At 41.0% G+C, this 7,150-nt stretch overlaps 1 protein-coding gene across 1 annotated transcript in view; it reads left to right on the forward strand.

Annotated features, from left to right (window-relative positions):
* Nucleotides 1-7,150, forward strand: part of naaladl2 (N-acetylated alpha-linked acidic dipeptidase-like 2) — a 576,898-nt gene that overhangs the window by 138,045 nt on the left and 431,703 nt on the right. Inside the window, exon 3 of the mRNA XM_015382993.1 lies at nt 6,470-6,518. The gene's annotated coding sequence lies outside the window, so the exon portion shown is untranslated. The remainder of the gene's footprint in view (nt 1-6,469; nt 6,519-7,150) is intronic.

Consider the following 7,150-nt stretch of genomic DNA (forward strand, 5'->3'; position numbering starts at 1 on the left):
TATATAAATTTTGAAATTTTGTTTGAAAAAATAAAACAAAAAAACGTTTACAGGCAACCGTGAACCAACATACCTGTGAACAGGTGCAGAAGTCTGACTGAACATTACAGAAAACACCTGATTTCAGTGATTGAAGTAAGACGTTTCATGCAGGGTCTTTCCTGCCTTGATGGTTTCTCTCATTCTTTCATTTCTTTTTCATATCTTAGCCTCTCCAGTATCAGTCTTTGGTTGCCAGGGTCCTCTGTTGCAGCGTGGTGTGCTGGAGCGGCACATCCAAGAAGTTCACACTTTACTGCAGGTAATCAGCCAGACATGGAGTTACGATCTGAGGGTTTATCAAAGTGGTGAACAATGGCAGACGAAGCAGGCAAACAGTTACAGTCTTGGCAGAGGAATCCTGGTTTGCAGGGAGATTAGCAGAGAACCAGGAGATGTAGGCGGTGACAGAACCAATAGGCTGTGTGGATCAGAGAACCACCAGAACAGGTGAGCAAGCAGCTGAGAGTCCCGGAGGAACAGGTTGCTCTGCAGCACGGAGACTAAGGCAACGTCAACTAGGAGAGTTCAGCTGGCAGGGCACACAGGGTCTGAACTGCAGCATGCAGACACAGACAACCTTAGCAGCAGAGAGTGAGACGTTCTGGCAGAGATGAGTAGGCAGAGGCAGGTATAAGTAGGCTGGAGAACATGTGAGCTGAGTGCTAATCAGTGGAAACAGGTGGAGATGGTGGCTGGAGGCAGACTGAGCTGGTAGGATAACTGCTGGTGGCTGAATAGTGACCCAGTGAACAGAAAAAGTCCTCATTAGTCCAGAACCAAAGTAAACGGAACCATAACTATGACAAGAAGGACGCCTCCAGACTGGACCAACTGGTGAGGCCAGCCGGCTCTGTGATTGGCTACAAGATGGACCCTCTGGGGACGGTGGCAGAGACAAGGACACTGCTGGACATCATGGACAATGCCAGCCGCCCTCTGCAGACTGTCTTCACCACTCAGAGGAGCCTGATCAGAGGGAGATTGCTGCTCCCCAAATGCAGGAGCAACAGACTGATGAACTCCTTTGCTCCTCAAGCCATCAAGCTGCACAACTCCTCACTGGGGGGGAGGAGGAGGGGATAGGAAGAGGGACGAGGGTCAGCCCCCCCTCCTTAGACATCTGAAGCTAAACATGACCTATCGTCCTCATGTGCAATATTCTTCTCTCTCACCGTGCAATAACTCAGCCTGAGTCATTTTTACTGATTTCTAAGGTCAGTCCATCTCTGCAGTGCAATAATCCAAGTCAACTACTGTGTAATCTTTCCTTAACTCTACTGTGCACATATTTTTATATCTGAGGGAAACATATTCAAGGACATTACAACTGTTTTACTTTTAAAAAAAATGTTTTTTGTACTATATAAACTCTTTTTATATTGTCTGTTGTGTTTTTATCTCTAATGCTTTAACTCTCTGTTCTCTATATGAGCTGCTGGAATCTGAATTTGCCTGAAGGATTAAACCCAAAGGAGAAATAAAGGAGGAGGCTGATCCTGGCCCCCATTTCTGAGTCAGTATCTGCAGCCAGTTTTGGCTGAGAGGGTTCAGGCGTATGCAGAACAGCAGGGGGGGAAGAGCATCTTGTTGTTACATTCCATATTTGAGGGAGATTTTTGCAAGTGACTTGAAGTTGGCCTCGTGTGTATTTCCACAGCCCCATGCAGATTGTCAGAGTGTTGCTGATCTTGATCCTTGAGAGTTGCATTGAATCTTAGGCTTCCTTGTGATCAACCCAGGCTGTGCACAGGTTTGGTTGTCTAGTTTTACAATCTCTGGCAACTGTTCTATCAACCAGTGGTTGGTGTTTGGCTCCTCAGGTGTTTCTACCAATGACTTTCTATGCCTCCGTCATGTTTTTAACCATGTGGCTGCCTATCTTTACCACTATGATGCCTGAAAGGAGCTTCTGTGTTGTGGGGTGACACGTTATCGGCCGATAGTTGGTTAGGACTTTGTCCTTCTGGGGGTTTTTCATTATCAGGACTGTTCGGCCCTCGGTCAGCCATTCAGGGTGGTTCCTCCTCTCAAAGCCAGGTCAGGTGTGCTGCTAGGCATTCATGGACAGAAGGCAGTTTCTTCCCCCAGTAGGTGGGGATCATGTCTGGGTTCTCTCCGGGTACCTTTCCAGGGTGGACCCCACCTCTCGCCCATTGACAGCAGCATAAAGGCACCAGCACCCCTCGCTACCCCATGAACATGACGGCAAATGGATGGATGGATGGATGGATATTACTTTTGTCAATTTTTATTTATTTTACTGTTCCTCTATATAAGCAGTTATGTCTGCCTGAGCAGCAAAATAGCTAGCACTGTCCTCCAAGACAGAAAATATGAATTATACATCACAAAATTGTCTGTGTGCCTGTAATAGTGAACTGCTTGTGTGTCAGAGCACACCCACATAGAGCACTCACCAACTTTTCACCTCCAGGGGAAAATAGTTTTTGCTTTTTTCTTAAAGTAACGAGAATCTGCCTCTAAAACAGCAGAGATATTTTGTTCTCTCCTAAGAGCTACCCTGTTTTAGAGTTTATGTAAAATACTGCATCATGGGGTTCACTTAAGAACACATTATGCACAAGAGTTGAATCTGACGGCAAACGTGATTTTAACAAAGCAAAAATCGATCCATGTCACTACATCTCAATTTGAAATGGACAGATTTAGCTTTGTTAAAAACAAGGTTGCTGTGATAAGAACTCTGTTAAATATAATATATATAATATATCATAAAGTCTTTATGATCCAGTTATTGATCATGATATTTGTTACCCAGCCTTTTTCAGTATACTTAAATCTACTTAATTATGACCTGTTTTCTATCTATATTAAAATACTCATTTTATTACCAATTATCTTAGTCTTTTAACTATCCAGAAAGAAAAAACAACTTTATTTTAGTTTGCTAGTTAAGATAAACTGGTATTGGCTAAAGTCAGCATCACTGATATAATAATTGAAACAGAGAAATAAGCCCCCAACGATCTGAGCATCAATTTATATATCAGTGATACAGCTTACAGCCAAAACTAATTTCTCTAAAGAAAAAAACAAAACAAGAAAATATTTCCTGGTTCTTTCTGGATATTTGAAAGATTACTATAACATTTTCATACTAAGAAATAGAAATAGAATTTTATTGATCCTACAATGGAGAAACGAACCCTCTGCATTTAACCCCTCCCCTTGGGGAGCAGTGGGCTGCCACTGTGCGGCACACAGGGAGCAGTGTGGGGTTCAGGGTCTTGCTCAGGGACCCAGAGTGCAGGCTGTGGTGATCGAACCCGGTACCTCGTCGTTCTCAGAGCACAAGCGCACTGCTCTAACCACGAGGCCACCACTCCCCTAAAGCCCCAACGTTATAGAGGTCACTTCCTGTATCCACCCGTCGATCAACCATTAAATGGCCGTTATCAGCGGTTATCACAGCCATAGAATATCTTCAGGCTCCGCCTCCTCTACCTTCTTGTAGGTTCCTTATGGTTGATAATATGCAGCTTATGGGTGATAACAGCCGCTTCGGCTATGTCTAAAACATTAAGTTTCACTGTTATTTACCTGTTTTATACTTTTTATCTACTTTATTTACAGTCTACCTTCTTGGAAAAAATGAGTTTTAAAGCTTTAATTTCAGTGAATTCCACACGTTTCAGTCCCATTGATTTAGTGTAGAAAATAACTCAGTTTACAGGTTAGGAGATGTTCTTTGTAAGGGTTGGTCGATATCAGCGCCATGCTGATCCATTTATTCTGTACAACAGATGAAGAACTTTTAAAATTATGTTCAGTTTACACATAAATACATGAATTAATTCTGTGGGTAAAAAAACAATTACTTTAGTGTTAGGATTAGGAATCATTCAGTGATAACAACCTACTGGGAATACTGGGAGGTAGGAGGCACAATCTGAAGCCATGCTATGGGACTGATAACGACCATTTAATGGGATGAAAACATCCAAAGCGGTTGCTGTTTCACTGTGAATGCATAGAGAGAGGAAAATATTCCAGTTTAAAGGTTTGAAGTGGATTATAATTTATTACTCAACTAGATTAGATTAGACGAGCTTCATTGATCTCACAGTGGAGAAATTCAATAAACTGAAACTTTATCTATAAAGCACATTTAAAACAACCAGGGTTGACCAAAGTGCTGTACAGATATCACAGTTGCAGGAAATAAGTTAAAAACTTAAAAGATAAAATACATAAACACAATGCAATAAAATAGAATGAAAATAAAATAGGATAAAATAAGTTAAAATTTAAATAAAAATAAATTTTTTTGCCAGATGTCCACTTAGACTTGATTAAAAGCCAAACCTCAAAAAGCTCTAAAGATCCTGTAGATCGATTGTGCCAGGACAGGTTGTTCCAGAGCCTCGTTGCCGCTGCCATAAAGGCAGAGGCAGGAATTTGGAGGAGCTCAGTCAGATACTGGGGGGGCTAGGCCATTAAAAAAACAATAATATTTTAAAATCTATTATAAAAGCAACCGGTGCAGCGAAGGTAGGACGGATCATATGTGGTCACGTTTACATGTGCTAGTAAGACGGGCAGCTGTATTCTGTACCAACCGCAGGCGGTGCAATAGTCAGTGGTCCAGGCCAACACATCAAAAATTACAGTAATCCAACCTTGTATTAATAAAAGCATGTATAACAATCACCAGATCTCTGCGTGGCAGGTACTTTTTACTTTTGTTAAATTTCTTAACTGGTAATAGCTGTTTTTTTACGACCCACCGCGATCAAATTTGAACCTGTCATCAAGTATTATGCCAAGATTTTTTACAGATGACTGAATATTAGGTGAAAGGGGGGCTAGAAAGCCAGCAGGAAAGTCTGCTGAACCACAACCAAATATATTTATTTTGGTATTGCTTTCATTCAGGTTCAGAAAGTTTGAGGTCATCCAACATTTAACATTGTTCAGGCAGTCCAACAATGACTGTGCTGGTTGGATTTTGATGTTAAAGGCAAATAGATCTGGACATCGTCAGCATAACAATGAAAAGAAAGATTATGGTTCCTGAAAACTGACCTTAATGGTAACGTATACATAAGAAAAAGAATAGGTCCGAGAATGGAGCCTTGGGGGACCCCAGAAGTGAGAGGGGCTGAAGATGAGGTGAATTCTCCTGGCTGCACAGAAAAGCTCCGGACTGGAACCATGAGAGAGCAGATCCTGTAATGCCCCCCCTCCCACGGCTAAAGTCATGCTAAGAGGATCGCCTGGTCCGCAGTGTCAAAGGCAGCTGTTAGATCCAGGAGCGCTAGCATAGCAGGATTCCCTGAGTCACCAGTCCCCATTAGATCATTTAAAACTCTCAGCAGTGCTGTCTCAGTGCTGTGGGACGGTTTGAAGCCAGATTGACTCTTCTCATATTTATCATTAGCCAGTAAAAATTTCTTTAAAACCTTAGATAAAAATGGCGGTTTAGAGATATTCCGTTTGTCCAATGGCGCTGAGCATTCTTTGGGAGTTCAATGCAGCGATAAGGACAGTACCATCAGGAAGCAGCAGAATGCTCTCTTTAAACATAAATCTTTATGGCCATTTTTCCTGTTATGAAACAGTTCCAGTTATGAACTGTTTTCAAACAAACCATTTTCCTCAGAGTACGTTTTTTTCCTCATGTAATCTCAAAGGCGTATATATCGTGTTACACCAGATGGGAAACCTAAAGGTTGCTGCCCTCCTGTAGTACGTGCATGAATTATTCAATGGCCATTTATCACACAGAGAGAGAGTCCAACTATGTCCACATTTAACACATACAAGCTCATTTGTTTATGCCTTATTCATGCCCAAGGTTGGATGCCTGTACAATTAGTGACCTATATTTAACCCAATGAGAATGCTCCTGCATTATTTAACAGCCATCATTTCATTGTGGTACATTGTTATACCGTCTAAGATGGAAATTAAATCTTGCCAAACTGATGTCATTGAGTGTGAAGGCTTCATGTTGATGATAGAGTAAATACATTTACATTCATCCAGTTCCCATGCCTTATCAAACATGGTCGGAGTGTAGTCTAGAGGGAAATGTGATGTTTCTGCTGCTGTAGTATTTCAAAAAGGTATCCTATTTGTGCTTTAAACATTAGTATTGATATAATGTTTTAATTTATACCTACTGTACTGTTTGGAAGTAGCAAGAGATGATTAAATCTTGGTTTCCGGCTTTGGTTTGGGAGATTTAGTTACAGCGTGGCTGAAATGTGACTTTCCTCTTTGGTTTGTTTTGGATGGGGTTCTATCTCTATTTTCTCAGCTGTTAAAAACAATTATTTGGGACATTAAGAAATAATTCACTGACATTGCATGTCACCGATTTCACATACTTAGACAAGCTGTCGGTTATCTTTGTACGGTGTGTACATGTGGATAAACGTCGACTTCTGTTTTATCTTCACAGTTGTACGGATAACTCTCCGGGATAAAAGGGGTGAAGGCACCTTCTACTAGTAAGTTTTTATTATGTTTTTGTATCTTGTTTTTTCTATGTTCTGTTTTCTTGAGACTAAATACGAGTATGTTTGACTTCCAAGAAGAATCGATCAGAATCTAAAGAGATTAGAAAAAAACATAGAAATACTTGTTTTGCAGTTTAGCAAAAGGTTCCCTCTTTGCTGTAAAGAATGTTAACTGTTGAATAATTGGGATTTGGTCAGTCTGAAATATCAGATGTTCAAACACAGTCCAGCCTGCTTAAAACCATCAAAAACAGGCCTTTATTTTAGCAAAGAATCATAATAATCAATGAGAATCCAACTGGAGACCCTTTGGTGGTCATATATTTAAAATGCATTGCCTATATCAACTGGACATGCAAATGAGTGGTAGAAAATTAGAGTTTTAGCTGATCTGGCTTCTTTTCTTCCCTTCATTCCTTCATCCATCCGAACTGCTGAGAGTCGAGCTGTGCCATGAAAACATTCCTGTTGCCCAGGATAATGAATCAACTCCAGATTCATAATTTAACTCACATTTCTAGACAAACACAAAGGTTAGTAAAAACATGAAGCCAGTTAGCATCTTAGTGCTAGCAGGTTCCCAATGGGAAATTCCATTGGGACCAAGTAGCACTAAATTGGTG

This window comes from Cyprinodon variegatus, unplaced genomic scaffold, assembly GCF_000732505.1.
Source record: "Cyprinodon variegatus isolate N-32 unplaced genomic scaffold, C_variegatus-1.0 Scaffold272, whole genome shotgun sequence".
Classification (NCBI taxonomy): domain Eukaryota; kingdom Metazoa; phylum Chordata; class Actinopteri; order Cyprinodontiformes; family Cyprinodontidae; genus Cyprinodon; species Cyprinodon variegatus.